Here is a 17,821-nt window from a genome sequence, read left to right on the forward strand (position 1 = left end):
CTGCGGATGAAGCTTAGGCTAAATTAGGCTAAACTTTCGTAAGCTGCTTGAGCTGAGTCTAGTCTTACAAGAGGGATCTACGGACGAAACTCAGTTTAAGTTAGTCTAAACCTAAGAGGGTTGTGTCAATTGGGCCTAGTCCAACAAGAGGGATCTGAGGACGAAGCTTGGATTGATTTGGTCTGACGAGGGATCGAGGTTTAGTAATTTATGCTACAACATAGAAGACAAGAGCATGATTGATTAGAGAAATATATTTATATGCATCAGCTTGTTTGTTAGAAAGACCCAACATTTCTACCTACTACTGTCACTTTTACTTACTCTGCATTTTATAGTTTTTAGCATAAAGGTTTAGTTTAAATTATGTTTGAAATTATCAATCATACATGTTCTCTCAACAATGTTTCATTGCTGAACTTAATTCAGGCTAACATTAGTTCACTATGTGCGATACTCGAATTCATCCGTTTTAATTTTTAAATACTTGATGATCCGGTGCACTTTCCGGTAAACCGGATTTCCCTTGAATATATTTGTGCGAAGAAAAAGTGGAACAAAAAGTAACTGCAGGGGAATCCAAAAAAAGTATTTATGGTGTTGTTGCCGGGGAACTAAGCTGTTAGTAGAGTTTAGTTCAGTTTTGCAGCATTGCTTTATTTTTGCTTTCTTTGATTTATTGATTCTTTTGACTAACATAGTAGTTATAACACATTCATTGTTCTTTTGAACTAGATAACTGCTATTCTATTTTCTTGTATGCAAAGAAAATCTACTACAGGTGATTTGATCCCCGTTGATTTGTAGATTAACGCCACTTGTAGAAGGCGTAATCAAGAGAGAATTAGAAATTTTTTAGCAGGATTTAGAAGCAGTAGCAATTCTAGATGAAGAACCTCATTCTTCTGAGGCATCTTCTAGTTTTCCTATTGCAGGACATTCTCATTCAAATCATATCGAAGACCACAACATGGTTGAAGAGCCAAGAAGAGTCACCCTGGAAGATTATTCAAGTTCTAATGTGCCACAATTTTTCACCAGCATTGCTCAACCAGAAGTTCAAGCACAAACCATTACATATCCACCATCATTGATTCAGTTGATTCAAAATAATTTGTTTCATGGTTTACAAAATGAAGACCCATATGCATACTTAGCCACCTACGTAGAAATATGCAATACTATTAGGTTGGCTGGAGTGCCTGAAGATGCAATCCGATTGAGCTTGTTTTCATTTTCTTTATCAGGAGAAGCTAAGAGGTGGCTTCATTCATTTAAAGGCAATAGTCTTAAGACATGGGAAGAAGTTGTGGAGAAATTTCTCAAGAAATATTTTCCTGAGTCTAAGACTGCAGAAGGCAAAACCGCCATCTCTTCTTTTCACCAATTTCCTGATGAATCTTTGAGTGAGGCCTTGGAAAGATTTTGTGTTTTATTGTGAAAGACTCCCACTCATGGATTCTCAGAACCGATACAACTCAACATTTTTATAGATGGGTTAAGACCGCAGTCCAAGCAGCTATTGGACGCTTCTGCAGGTGGGAAAATCAAATTGAAGACCCCTGAAGAAGCCATGGATCTCATTGAAAATATGGCTGCCAGTGGCATTGCTATTTTGAAAGATAGAGCTCACATTCCTACTAAAAAGAGTTTATTGGAGCTAACCTCCCAAGATGCATTGTTGGCACAAAATAAGTTGTTGTCTAAGCAACTTGAGGCATTGACTGAAACACTAAGTAAGTTGCCAACTCAAATTCATTCTGCACATACTTCACATGCTTTTGTTTTGCATGTTGTAGGATGTACCATCTATGGTGGAGCTCATGAATCTGGATGTTGTATCCCTATTGAAGAATAACCCACTCATGAAGTCAATTACATGGGAAATCAGCCCAGAAACAATTTTAATGCATGAGGATTTTTGGATTCCAACATGGCCAGCAATACAATCAACAACAGGGACAATAGAGGAACCACCCTAGAAATCAATTCAATAGAGATCAAGGTGGACCATCCACAAGGCCACAACAATAAGGGCCTAGTCTCTATGATCGCACAATGAAGCTGGAAGAGACTCTAGCTCAGTTTATGTAGGTTTCTATGTCTAACCAGAAAAGCACAGAGTCTGCCATAAAGAATCTGGAGGTTTAAAGGGGACAACTTGCAAAATAATTGGTGGATAGATCTTTAAGTTGTTTTACAGCTAATACAAATAAAAATCCCAAGAAGGAGTGTAAAGCTGTGATGACTAGAAGCAGAATGGCAATCCATGTAGATGAGAGTGAAGCTGAGAAGAAGATGGAGGAACATAAACAACAGTTGGCACCTAAGTCAGCACTTGAACCCATTTCTGATTTTGTAGAACTTGAAGAGATTAATGAGGAGGCTGAAGATGATAAGGAAGAAGAGACACCAATAATGGAGAAAGAAAAAGAAAGAATAAAATAAGAAGAAAAAGAAAAAGAAAAAAGTTGAAAAATGAAAAACAAAAAGAGAAAGTTGTTGATGATGAGATGAGGAGAGGCAAGAGTGAGGCAAACACTGAAAAGAAGAAAGATACTACTCCAAATGAAGGCAAGGAAGTACCTTATCCTTTAGTACCTTCCCGGAAAGAGAAAGAAAGACATTTGGCCAGATTTCTTGATATCTTCAAGAAATTGGAAATTACTTTACCCTTTGGAGAAGCACTTCAAAAAATGCCCCTCTATGCCAAATTTTTAAAAGATATGCTGACAAAGAAAAACTGGTATGAATAACCACTTAGCCAAAAAGCTGACCATATGTTTGAATGAATTATCCCTTGCACCCAGTTTGAGCAGAATGAATTGATTGATTGATTGAACCTAGAGCCTATTCAGTTCTATCTTCTGCTACCTTATTTTAGGTTGTAGGAGAGCATCATCCACAAATGCTGGGTTCAAAGAAAATTTGTCCCAAGTTTGGGAGAGTTATTATCAAGGTAAATGTATCCCAAATTTGGGGGAGGCATTGGGTAAGGATTGAATTGGTCAAAGAAAATAGTATGCACACATTGTTTATGTATATAATGTTTTATGTGTTAAAAAAAACTATAAGTACAAATAAAGTTAATAAGTGCATATGCTATAATTCAATGAATGAAAGCTAGGTGCCTAAATAAAGGGCAAGTATGGGTTAGGAATGAATGAAAAAGTGAAGGTTATTCTATGAATGAATGCTCTCCTAGAACCTAAGCTTTTGAATCCTAGATAAACCATGAAATATTGGCAGCCTAACCCCATTACAAGCCTAGAAAGTCCTTTGGATTCATTTTGTGTGTTCAATGCTGTATGATATGAGATGAAATGCAAAGGTTGGAACTTGTGTTGGTTGTTTATGATGGAATAAGCCTAAACACTTGAGCTTGAGTGAAACAATGACTGTGAGGTTTTGGTTGATGATCCTTCCTTGATTTTTGTCATGCTTACTAGCTTATTTCAGTTGTGACTCTAATGCGTATGCTCTTATCTTTGAAAAGCTGCATGTTTGTGAGAAGTAATTGATTTAAGCATTCCATGATATTCCGTTCATATAGTTGAATTCCTTTTTGAATCAGACACCATTTTCTTTTGATTGACCACTATCTTTGTCACTTGAGGACAAGTGAGCTGTTCTTTCTTTGCTTGAGGACAAGCAAAACTGTAAATTTGGGGGAGTTTGTTAGTTGCCTTATACGACTAACTTTTGAATAGAAATCATTTTCCAAAATGTGTAGAGTTCCCCAATCTATGGTTATTTTGGAGTAATCTGGTAAATAAATCTTGTTTTTGTTGGAACAAGTGGCCTCAGAATAATTAAGAAGGGCGGGGTTGAATTAATTATGAATGTGTCTTGACTAATTAAAAATTTATCCTTCTTAATGTTACTAGATTCAATTAGGTTTTACTACTAAGTTATGAAAAAAATAAAGAACAGAAACAATAACATAGACAAAAGTAAAGTAGAAATAAAAAGTACACAGCGGAAAAGTAAAGAGTGTAGGGACGAAGAAATCAAACACAAGATTTATACAGGTTTGACCACAACCCGTGGAGCAAGGACGAAGAAGAAATCTTCAAGTGATGCGACGAGGAACCCGCGGGGTAGCTCACAATAGGTGAGGGGAGTTTATTATAAAATTTACCGTTTTAACACCATAGCTAGGGTCAGGGAACCTAGCTATGAGGATATTTGTCTGTCCCTATTGCACGCTGATTTTTCTTCCAATAAAATTATGTTTTTAACTAATGGGATGCGATATAATTGTCCTTGATATGCATGCTGGTTTTCAGGAAAAACTATGTTTTTGTCGAATGGGATGTGTCGCAACCTACCCTTCGGTGGGAGGGCGACGCGAGGGCTCACGGGTGCGTCTTCCATGGGAGGAAGATGCGTGGAGTCGCCACCAACGTTTATTCGAGGAAAACGTTGGAAAAACTGGAAAGGTGTGGTCTACGAACTTTAAGTGTGAAAGGTTTGGGAGTAGTATTTGCCCATGGGGAAGGTATTAGCACCCCACGTGTCCGTCACAAAGGACGACAACCTTTAATCGAGTGTGCAAAGATGCCTTCAAATTGTTTTATTTTCCTTTTTTTTACGTTTTTATGTCTTTTTGTATTTTTTATCTTTTTGTGGTCGACAAGGGTGTTTCCCTTCATCCAACGTATTCCTTAATTGTGATAAGGAAATCAGACCTATGCAGTTCTTTCAAAAGGGGCGAATCAAGTGATTCTTTTTACTTGGAAGGGGGTCATTTAAGGCGTTGGACCTTTAAAATGATCCATTTTACTTGGTGAGAAAGCTAAGGCGTTGGACCTCCAACCATTTCACGAGGTCGACAAAAGCGGGGCTTTTGCTCCTATGTATCCTTCATCGAAGAGGAAATCAGACCTACGTAGTTCTCGCAAAAGTGGTAAAGTTACATGTTGATTTCATGCTTTTGAACGGTCCATGTTAACCAATAAAAGCAAAGATGATTGTTTAAGGCGTTGAACCTTAAAACGGTTTTTAGTGATTTTTTGCGGACAAAGCTTGATTTCTGAGTTGATTTTAGCCTTAGTTTCATTTTGGTTATTAGTCAATTGATCCAAGGAAACTTCCAAAGAAAAACGTCCGATTGATTTTTTTTGATTATTTTATTCAAAGATATTTTGATTATTTTATTATTATTTTTCAAGATATTTTGATTATTTTATTATTATTTTGCTTTTTTTGGTTTAACCGAGATTACAACGTGAATGATTGATTAGATTTTGTTTTAACAGTGATTAAATGAGATTACAACGCAAATGATCGGTTGAAATTCATTTTATCATTTATTAGGTGAGAAAACAACTTAAATAAACGGTTAAAACACGTTAAAAACGGAAGAAAAGAAAACTGAAAGTAAGCGAAATTAAAGTAAAAGTACACAAAGCAAGTAGGGACCATTAAGGGTGCATAGAATGAATTGAAAGATTCAATTTTTGGAACTTACCGGTTAAAGACCGAAGAACGACGAAGAACGAACTAAGAATGGTGAAGAACGATGAAGAATTTCCACATAATCGCTTACGGAAGCGTTACGGAAGCACTTCGATTCGATTTTTCTTCATGAAAACGTGTTTTTTGCCCAAAATAGCCGAAATGCATAGCTAAGGGGTGATGAGTATTTTTTGAAACAGCCCCCCTCCCCTATTTATAGGGAAAAAGAGAGGTGCTTGCCGCCCAGAGACTTAATGAATAAGATTTCTAAGCGCACCCAAATTACTAAGTTCACCCACCTTTTCGTATTTTACGAAAAAGTTACGGAAACCTTAAGGAAGTGTTTTGGATTTGATTTTCATCTTTTTTTCTCTTCCCTTTCATCAATGTTAAGTGAAATATGCTTACCCAAGGTTTTCAGAAATTTTACGGAAGCCACAGAAGCCCCGTAAATCATTTTTCAAAAACGTGGAGGAGCTTGCTGCCCAGTTGCTTCCCCCTTAAGCAACCCAACTTCCAAAATGTTCCGGAAGGGCCTAGACTCGAATTGCTATTTAAACCCCTATCTTGATAAGTTCACTCCCCCCATTTTTGTGTTTTTGGCTGTTTTCTTTCCGAAATCTCACGAAACTTTATGGATTCCGTAACGACATCCGTTTTCTTTTCGGAATGTTGTAAAACTTTACGGATTACACAACAATGCTCTTTTTGACTTTTGGAATGTTGCGGAACTTTACGGATTGTGTAACAATGTTTCTTTTTTACTTCTGGAATGTTGCGGAACTTTATAGATTACCTAACGATGGGGGTTAAGTATCTCGATGCGGTGAAGCGAAGGCTGCATGCCACCAAACAATGGTCCCAGACGAAATTAGGGCATGACAGGATGTGTTATATATATTTATTGTGGTGTGTGAAATTGTTGTCTTTATTTGACTTGTATTGGTTGAAGACCTGGGGAGTGAGAACCTCAGGCATGAAAGTAACATGTATGTGCGGAATGCGATTTATTGTTGATGTTGCTAATGATGTTGAGAATTTTGATGATATTGGTTTGAGATGACGTTGTTGATAAGACTATGTCAACATGAATTGATGTTATTGTTAATGATTACGTGAATATGAAATGAGGTTGTTATTTTTGTTGATAACGTCATTGAGACGAGATGATGTCTATGTTGAGAATGATATGGATATGGAATGTTGATTGATGTTGAATATGCATTGGCATGTGTATGTTGTGTATGTTCGTGGGGGGCGCTGTGCACTGACCTTCCAGGGTCTTTGGCACTAGCTTTTGGTCACGTTCATACGTTGGATGTTGTGTATGTTCGTGGGGGGCACTGTGCACTGACTTTGTCTTTGGCACTAGCTTTTGGCAACATTCATATGTTGGATGTTGTGTATGTTTGTGGGGGGCATTGTGCACTGACTTTGTCTTTGGCACTAGCTTTTGGCCACGTTCATACGTCATATGGAGTGTATGTTATGGGGGGTGGAGTGCACTAACCTTGTCGGATGGCCCAGACGTGGGTGACTAGCATGGTTAGAGAATCTAAGCATTTATGAGGGGATGCTTAGGCGCTTTAATTGGTCCATGGTCTTTGGCACTTACTTTTGGCCGTGATCATAGCTCATACGGCACAGGAAATAGAGTAACTGTGGCCATGTGTACTTTGTACTGAGGGGGCTTGTCACCTGGTAGGGAATACCTTTGGGCTCCCAGGCTGATCACCTATAGGAGGGGGGCTGTTACGTGCACAACTGGGTGGTCCCGACGAACTCAGCACAGTTCCCTATGTGAGGGTGTCGTGTGGACACGCTAAGGCTATTTCCTGAGATTTGGTTGTTGTTGGTATGTACCACATTGCATCTGAGTGTTGAGTCAGGTGCATGCATCATTTTGTGCAGTCTTGATTGGGTCCATGGATGAATGATGAGTAATTGTTGGATGTGGATGATGAATATTTATTGGATATGAGTGTTGAATAATGAATGCGGTGCATGCTCATCATGTTTGCCTATGTTCCTTGCTAATTGTGGTTATTTGGAATTGGTATTACTTTTTTTTATAATGAACTCACCCTTGCAATTTTGTATCGCGTGGTTGATACCTGTGATTATCATGAAAATTGTTTGTGGGAGTAGAATGACAGCAGCAAGGTGCAGGAAGTGAAATTCTGGTGAGGAGCTGCCGTGCCGGCGTGATGATGTTGGCATTATTTTGGGAGAAAGTTGTGTTTTGAAATCAACTCCTCCGTAGTTGGTTTTAAGTTTTATTTTGCTGAGTTAAATATGTAAACTTTAGATTTTAATTATATTTATGAACAAATTTAATTTTCGTTTATGTGTATGACGTGTACCGAGTTACTGTTTCTATATAATTATGTATATTCACTTAAGTAATGGCGTGTTGTTGGATGAATGTATGTTGGGACAAAATTACTTTTATTTTCATAAGAAAAAATTAAGGGAGTTCTTTTTATAAAAAACTTGAAATTAGCGTATATTATAGTGTGGATATCGTAGCGACGAGGTGGGTCGTTACAATTAGTGGTATTAGAGAAGGTCGAACCTTTCGGCTAGTGAGTTGTGAGTCTGCTATGTTTTTCTGTGCATTCTCTGGTTGTTTTGTTGAATGCGTGATGTTGGTTGTTTGCTGATGTTTGATGTTCGTTGTTTGCTATTAGCACTTACTCACTAGTTGTGTTCCTACAAGCTGTAGAGAGTTGATTATTGTAGTCATATTGAATTTGTTTTTCTGATGTCTGCTATACCATGAATTTCAATGCCGTGTCACGGGTTATTAGATTGGCCACCTGTATAATTTATGAAGGGCAATGGAATGATATGGCAAGCGATCAGAAAATGCAAATGATGGAAAATGGGTGTTAATGTCTTGAGGCATCAACTCTCAAGAGTAACTGAGTAGGAATTTGTGATGGTTGTGATTGTTGTGTGTTCTTTGTTTGTGTGTATTCCTTCCATGTCTAACTCCCTGGTGTGTATAGGGAGTGATGGCTGGACAGAATGATCGAGCGATAGCGGATGCCCTTCAAGCCTTAGCTCAGGCTATAGGGAATCCAAATAGGGGAGAAGCTGGTGGAGCTGTTGAGTACCAGGGGTTGGACCGCTTCCAATGAAACAACCCTCTTTCTTTTAATGGAGGATACAACCCTGATGGTGCTCAGAACTAGATAAGGGAAATTGAGAAAAATTTTCGAGTTATGGCATGTCCGGAGGGGCAAAAGGTTGCTTTTGGTGCATATACTCTAGTGGAAGAGGTCGAGTATTGGTGGGAGAATACTCGCCAATGCCTAGAGGCTAAAGGTCAAGATGTGACCTGGGATTTCTTCAAGAGAGTGTTTTTGGAGAAATACTTTCCCGAGGATGTTAGGAACAAGAAGGAGATGGAGTTCTTGGAGCTTAAGCAGGGAAGTATGACTATGGATGAATATGCAACCAAGTTTGAGCAGCTGGTGAGATACTTTCCCCATTATCAAGGGAGAGATGGTGAAAGTTCCAAGTGTGTAAAGTTTCTGAATGGCTTGCGACTTGAAGTGAAGCAAGTTGTGAATTACCAAGGTGTTCGTCAGTTCCCACTTTTGGTTAACATGTGTCGGATTTGGGATGAAGACTCCCGAGACAGGGCAACCTATTATAAGAGTACAGGTCCAATGAGGAACAAAAAGAATGGGCCTCAACATCGAGGAAAACCATATTCGACTTCTCCTAAGCAATATGGTAACCGCCATGACAATAAGAGGATTGTTGCTAGGGGATTTACAGGTGGTAGTGGTAGCAAACCCAATACTTTTTCCACTCATATCATTTGTTACAGATGTGGTAAGCCAAGGCACATCTCCTCGAATTGTCCCGATAGAGGCGTAACATGTTTTAATTGTGGACAAAAGGGACATACTCAAAGAGATTGTTCACGACTCAAGAAAGAGCAGAATGGTGGAGGCCCGAATGACCAAACTAGACATCTGAAGACCACGTGAAAAGTCTTTACCCTTAATGGTGCTGAAGTTTTGAAATCCAAAGATCTAATCCAAGGTAGATGTTTCATAAATGGGATTCCTTTACTTGTGTTGTTTGATTCAGATGCAACCCATTCCTTTATATCCTGTTTGTGTGTAGGAAAACTTAAGCTTTCTGTGTCTTCCTTAAATAAAGATCTAGTAGTAGAGACCCCTACTAGTGGTTCTGTGTTAACTTTTGATGTGTGTTTGAATTGTTCTGTGGAGATTTCTGGTAGAATATTCTTGATTGATTTGATTTGTTTGCCTTTGAGTGAGATTGATGTTATTCTTGGTATGGATTGGTTATCTTCCAACCATGTCTTGTTGAAATGTTTTGATAAAAGTGTGGTGTTTGATGATTTTGGAGTGAGTAAGGATATGATGTTTATCTCTGCCAACCAAGTTGTGACATCTTTAAAAAAAGATGCTCAAGTGTACATGATCTTGTCTAGCCTGGAAATAGAGATAAAGGTTTCTATGTGTGACCTCCCTTTTGTCAGAGAGTTTCCTGAGGATATATCTGGTCTGCCTCCTAAGAGAGAGGTAGAGTTTTCCATAGACTTAGTACCTGGTGCTAGACCCATATCCATAGCTCCTTGTAGGATGTCTCCTATATAGTTAGCTGAGCTTAAGAAACAGTTAGAGGAGTTGTTGGATAAGCAGTTTGTTAGACCTAGTGTGTCTATGTGGGGAGCCCCAGTGTTGCTAGTGAAGAAGAAAGATGGAACCACGAGGTTGTGTGTGGATTACCGCCAGTTGAGTAAGGTAACAATTAAGAATAAGTACTCTTTGCCTTGAATAGATGGCCTTATGGACCAGCTGGTAGGAGCTGGTGTGTTTAGCAAGATAGACCTTAGATCAGGTTATCATCTAATCTGAGTGAAGTCTGAGGATATACAAGACTGCTTATAGGACCCATTATGGTCACTATGAGTATTTGGTCATGCCCTTTGGTGTGACTAATGCTCCAGGAGTGTTTATGGACTACATGAATAGAGTTTTTCACCCTTACCTTGATAGTTTTGTGGTAGTATTCATAGATGATATTTTGGTATACTCTAAGACTAGAGAGGAGCATGAAGAACATTTGAGGATTGTGTTGCATACTCTTAAGGACTGACAACTCTATGCTAAGTTGTCCAAGTGTGAGTTTTCGTTAGAGAAAGTTAGTTTCCTAGGACATGTGATATCTCAAGGGGGTATAGCTGTAGATCCATCTAACATAGAAGCTGTTCTTGAGTGGGAGAGTGCTAAGTTTGTTTTTGAGATTAAGAGTTTTCTGGGCTTAGCAGGATACTACCGGAGATTCATAGATGGTTTCTCCAAGTTGGCTCTACCTTTGACTAAACTGACTCGTAAGGGTCAAGCTTTTGTGTGGGATACCCAGTGTGAGCATAGTTTCCAGACCCTTAAGGAAAGATTGATGACCACTCCAGTGCTAGTTTAGCTTAACCCGAGAGAACCATTTGAGGTGTATTGTGATGCATCAAAGATGGGTTTAGGTGGAGTGTTGATGCAAAATGGCCAAGTGGTGGCCTATGCTTCTAGACAGCTTAAGATTCATGAGAGGAATTATCCCACCCATGATCTAGAGTTGGTTGATGTAGTTTTTGCCCTTAAGATTTGGAGGCATTATCTGTTTGGCTCTAAGTTCGAGGTGTTTAGTGATCATAAGAGCCTTAAATACTTGTTTAGTCAGAAGGAGTTGAACATGAGACAAAGGAGATGGTTAGAGTTTCTTAAGGATTATGATTTTGAGCTTAGCTACCATCCCGGTAAAGCCAATGTAGTGACTGATGCTTTGAGTAGGAAATCTCTACATGTGTCTGCCTTGATGGTTAGGGATATGGATCTCCTAGAACAGTTTAGAGACCTTGGTATTGCATGCGAGGTTACTCCTAATAGTGTGAGATTAGGAACTTTGAGGATCACTAGAGAGTTACTAGGTGCTATCAGGGAAAGCCAGAAGATTGATCCTTTTCTAAGGACTCAGTTAGAGGCTATAGAGTCAGGAAGGGACAGTAGTTTCAAGGTTGGATCAGATGGAGTTTTGAGACTTCAAGATAGGATTTGTGTTCCCAATGTGCCTGAACTTAGGAAGATGATCTTAGAGGAAGGACATAGGAGTAATTTGAGCATCCATCCTGGTGCTACCAAGATGTATCAGGATTTAAAGATGATGTTTTGGTGGCCCAACATGAAGAGAGAGGTTAATGAGTTTGTCTATGCGTGCCTAGTCTGTCAGAAGGCTAAGATAGAACATCAAAGACCTTCAAGGAAGTTACAACCTTTAGAGATACCCCAGTGGAAGTGGGACTATATTTCCATGGATTTTGTGGTAGGACTACCTAGAACCGCTAGAGGTTTAGATTCAATCTGGTTTGTTGTTGATAGACTGACTAAGTCTGCTCACTTCATTCCCATTAATATCAGATTTTCCTTGGAGAAGTTGACCTCCCTGTATATAAGTGAGATTGTCAGATTACATGGTGTGCCATCTAGCATAGTATCTGATAGAGATCCTAGGTTTACCTCTAGATTTTGGGAGAGTTTGAATAGAGCGTTGGGGACCAAGCTTAGACTAAGTTTAGCTTACCATCCTTAGACTGATGGCCAAACTGAGCGGACCATTTAGTCATTGGAGGACCTTTTGAGGGCGTGTGTCTTAGAGCAGAAGGGAAGCTGGGAGAGTTTTCTTCCATTGATAGAGTTCACTTATAATAACAGATTTCACTCTACCATTGGCATGGCTCCCTATGAAGCTTTGTATGGTAGAAGGTGTAGGACACCCCTATGTTGGTTAGAGCCCGGAGAAGGCCTTACCTTAGGATCGAAAGTGGTACAACAAACCACCGAGAAAGTTAAGTTAATCCAGGAAAGGATGAGGACTGCTCAGAGTAGGCAGAAAAGTTATCATGATAAGAGAAGGAAAGATCTGGAATTCGAGGTTAGTGATCATGTATTCTTGAAAGTCACTCCGTGGACTGGGGTTGGTCGAGCATTGAAATCCCGAAAACTCACACCTCACTTTATTGGTCCTTTCCAAATTCTTGAGAGAGTTGGCCCTATGGCATACCAAATTGCATTATCCCCGTCTCTTTCTAATCTTCACAATGTCTTTCATGTGTCTCAACTCCGTAAGTATATCCGTGATCCATCCCATGTGATTGAATTGGATGATGTACAACTGAAGGAGAATTTGACATATGAAACATTGCCTTTGAGGATCGAGGATAGGCGAACAAAACACCTAAGAGGGAAAGAGATTCTGTTGGTCAAAGTGATATGGGGAGGTGCATCAGGATAAGATGCCATGTGGGAATTGGAAAGTTAGATCCGAGAAGCTCATCCATCCTTGTTTGAGTAAGGTAAATTTCAAGGACGAAATTTCTAAAAGGGTGGGAGAGTTGTAACACCCTGATATATATATATATATATATATATATATATATATATATATATATATATATCTACATATTATTAATAATTATGTTTGATGTTTGATTATTTGTTGTGTTATTTTATCCATAAGTATTTTCAAGGAGGTGAGTTTAGTTATTAGAAGGGTGTTAATAGTTAAAGCGTTAGCTTCTCAAAGAAGCCACGAGGAAGCTTCTTGAGGAAGCCTCTTAATGAAGCTTCTTGAGGAAGCTACATGAGCTGCCTCGGTAAAAACACTGCCCAGCATTCGTTAACCGTTGGATCTTCTCGAACGTTGGCCTGCAGCTTCAAAAGACAATTGTCCATGATCTGACCGTTAGGATCTTTGAGAAGATGTCTGGAGTGTGCATGAAGCTTCCGTTCCCGAGAGCATTTCTCACTTGAGCGTTTCAGCCTTTTCTTTCGTGTAGCTTAGGAAAAATGTTATTTCTTCTTCTTTCTTTCTTCCAAAGCCATTTCTATCGTCCCAAGCTCTTTCTTCATCACCCACAACCACCATTAGCCACCACAAACCGTTGTTGTTCTCCGTTAAAACCCCACACCAAGAGGAACCCTTCAATCGAAGCGGAGTCTTCTAACTTGCCTTGCGGTTTCGATAGAGAACGAAACCCTAATCTGACCTTTTTTTTTCCTTCGAGGTAACCATGATTCCATGTTTGTTTCTTATTAGTTTCAGCTTGCCTTTGCATCTTTTCTGACTTTGGAACTACCATTGCATGTTTTACGCTTCCTTTAAAAACCTTAGAGCATAAAGACTTTGTAAACGTTATCTTTTCATGAAATGCATGTTATCTTCGTAACCTACACTGAACCCCGGTCACATTGGCATGATCGGAATTTCAAAATGATATCCCTTTGTAAAACCCGAAATGCTCTCAGCTTTTTCATGAAGTAACGTGGGTGTTTGACCCAAAGCATTGTTGTTAGCTTTGTTTATGATAAATCCATATTAAGTATCCTTCGTTTTTGCATGGTAGAGGCTTGCGTGGAACCGACAAGCAAGGACGAAGAAGAAATCTTCAAGTGACGTGACGAGGAACCCGCGGGGTAGCTCACAATAGGTGAGGGGAGTTTATTATAAAATTTACCATTTTAACACCATAGTTAGGGTCAGGGAACCTAGCTATGAGGATATCTGCCTGTCCCTGTTGCATGCTGATTTTTCTTCCAAGAAAATTATTTTTTTAACTAATAGGATGCGATATAATTGTCCTTGATATGCATGCTGGTTTTTAGGAAAAACTATGTTTTTGACGAATGGGATGCGTTATATATATTTATTATGATGAGTGAAATTGTTGTCTTTATTTGACATGTATTGGTTGAAGACCTGGGGAGTGTAAACCTCAGGCATGAAAGTAACATGTATGTGCGGAATGCGATTTATTGTTGATGTTGCTAATGATGATTTTAATCGATGTGTGATGATGTTGATAATTTTGATGATATTGGTTTGAGATTACATTGTTGATAAGACTATGTCAACATGAATTGATGTTATTGTTAATGATTACGTGAATATGAAATGAGGTTGTTATTATTGTTGATAACGTCATTAAGACGAGATGATGTCTATGTTGAGAATGATATGGATATGGAATGCTGATTGATGTTGAATATGCATTGGCATGTGTATGTTCATGGGGGGCACTGTGCACTGACCTTCCAAGGTCTCTGGCACTAGCTTTTGGCCACGTTCATACGTTGGAGGTTGTGTATGTTCGTGGGGGGGCACTATGCACTGACTCTGTCTTTGGCACTAGCTTTTGGCCACGTTCATACGTTGTATGGAGTGTATGTCATGGGGGGTAGAGTGCATTGACCTTGTCGAATGGCCCAGACGTGGGTGACTAGCGTGGTTAGAGAATCTAAGCATTTATGTGGGATTCTTAGGCACTTTAATTGGTCCATGGTCTTTGGCACTTACTTTTGGCTGTGATCATAGCTCATACGACACAAGAAATAGAGTAACTATGGCCGAGTGTACATTGTACTGAGGGGGCTTGTCACCTGGTAGGGAACACCTTTGGGCTCCCAGGCTGATCACATATGGGAGGGGGGCTGTTACGTGCACAACCGGGTGGTCCTGACGAACTCAGCACAGTTCCCTAAGTGAGAGTGGCGTGTGGACACGCTTAGGCTATTTCCTGAGATTTTGTTGTTGTTGGTATGTACCACATTGCATCTGGGTGTTGAGTCAGGTGCATGCATCATTTTGTGCATTCTTGATTGGGTCCATGGATGGATGATGAGTAATTGTTGGATGTGGATGATGAATATTTGTTGGATATGAGTGTTGAATAATGAATGTCGTGTATGCTCATCATGTTTGCCTATGTTCCTTGCTAATTGTCGTTATTTGGAATTGGTATTGGTTCTTTTTTTAATGAACTCACCCTTGCAATTTTGTATCGTGTGGTTGATACCTGTGATGATCATGAACATTTTATGTAAGCTCCATTGGAGCTTGTAGGCCTAGGATCTTCTTCATCAATGGATTCCTTTGCTTCTTGGAAGATGAATGGCAGCAAAATGGAGGAAGGAAGAGAGAGAGGAGACGCCCCTTCAAGGAGAAGATGAGTCTAGAAGAAGCTCACCACCATAGGAGGCCATGGATAAGAACTTGGAGGAAGAAGGTGATGAATGAAGGGAGAGAGAGAGAAGAGCATGAAATTTTGTGCTCTAAAAGAGCTCTAAAATCTGAAGTTTAATATTCAAATGATCAAAGTTGAAAAAAATGCACACACATGACCTCTATTTATAGCCTAAGTGTCACACAAAGTTGGAGGAAAATTTGAATTTCAATTCAAATTTTACTTAAATTTGAAATTGAATTTGTGGAGCCAAACTTTGGAGCCAAAATTTCACTAATTATGATTAGTGAATTTTAGTTATGGTTCAGCCCAGTAATCCAAGATCAATTCCAAGATTCTCCACTAAGTGTGCTTAGGTGTCATGAGGCATGTAAAGCATGAAGGACATGCACAAAGTGTGACTATATGATGTGGTAATGAGGTGTAGTAAACAAATGCTCACCTCCCCCTCTAAAATTTAATTGGATTGGGTTTCTACCAATTCAATTAAATTTATTTCCAACCACACACATCATATATTCACTTAGTGCATATGAAATTACAAAACAACCCCTAATACAAAAACTAGTCTAGGTGCCCTAAAATACAAGGGCTGAAAAATCCTATATTTCTAGGGTACCCTACCTACATTATGGAGCCCTAAATACAAGATCCAAAATTAATGAAACCTTAATCTAATATGTACAACGATAAGTGAGCTCATACTTAGCCCATGGGCCCAAAATCTACTCTAAGGCTCATAAGAACCCTAGGGCCTTCTCTTGCATCTCTGGCCCAATCTACTTGGAGTCTTCTATCCAATGCCCTTACGGGGTAGGATTGCATCATTTGTTAGTGGGAGTAGAATGAGAGGAGCAGGGTGCAGGAAGTGAAATTTTGTTGAGGAGCCGCCGAGCCGACGTGATGACGTTGACATTATTTTGGGAGAGAGTTGCATTTTGTAATCAACTCTTTCGTAGTTGGTTTTAGGTTTTATTTTTTTGAGTTAAAGATGTAAACTTTAGATTTTAATCATATTTATGAATAGATTTAATTTTCATTTATGTGTATGACGTGTACCAAGTTATTGTTTTTATATAATTATGTATATTCACTTAAGTAATGGCGTGTTGTTGGATGAATGTATGTTGGGACAACATTACTTCTATTTTCATAAGCAAAAATTAAGGGAGTTCTTTTTATAAAAAATTGAAATTAGCGTATATTAGAGTGTGGATATCGTAGCGACAAGGCGGGTCGTTACAACTTGAAGCGAACCACAAAGGATGTACCCTTCCTTGTGTTCACTATTACAACCAAGAAGCTACCCGCTTCTTACATAGAATTCTTAGATGGTTAGTTCTTTGAATTTGGTGTTTGGGCAAAGAATTCTCAGACGATTAGTTCTTTGAATTCTTTGTTTGGGGAATCAAAAGAATTCTCAGACGGTTAGTTCTTTGAATTCTTTTAGGAAGAGGGAGAAGATATGAAGAAAGAGAATAACACAAGTTTTTGGCCAATGAAATTTTCTTGAATAAAGAAAGTATTGAACAAAAACTATTAGAAGAATGCTTTGAATGAATGAAAGAAATCCATTTTTTTAAAAACTTGTGCCATGGTCACATATTTATAGTCATTTGATGACTCAAGTTAAAGTTTGTGACTCTTGGCAATTTCTTTAAAACTAGTCACTTTAAAAGTTGTGACTCTTTTTGAAAACTAGTCACTTTAAAAGTTGTGACTCTTAAAAAATCTTTAGAAACTAGTCACTTTAAGAATTGTGACTTTGGTAATTTACTTTTCAAAATAAGTCACAGGTAATCGATTACCGTCATAGTGTAATCAATTACATATCAACAGATGTGACTCTTAATGTTTAAATTTGAAAACCAAAACGTTTAGAAACACTAGTAATCGATTACAAGTATTGTGTAATCGATTACACAAGTTTAAAAATATTTTATCACAAGTTGTGACTTTTGAAATTTGAAATCTAACATTTTAAAACATTGGTAATCGATTACATGCTCATGGTAATCGATTACTGCTTTGTAAATCAGTTTGAAAAGAATGTTGGCTACTGGTAATCGATTACTACCTTATGGTAATCAATTACCAGAGAGTAAAACTCTTGTTAAAATATTTTTCTTTGAAAAATTCTTTTGGACAAGTAGTGCTATTCAATATTTTCTTTTGAAAAAATCTTTTTATACTTATCTTGATGCTTTTCTTGAAGTTCTTGCATATCTTGAGTCTTCTCTTGAATCTTGATTCTTGATTGAATAACTCTTTGATTCTTGAAACTTGCTTGACTCTTGATTC

The sequence above is a fragment of the Glycine soja genome, chromosome 14 (genome assembly GCF_004193775.1).
Source record: "Glycine soja cultivar W05 chromosome 14, ASM419377v2, whole genome shotgun sequence".
Lineage (NCBI taxonomy): Eukaryota > Viridiplantae > Streptophyta > Magnoliopsida > Fabales > Fabaceae > Glycine > Glycine soja.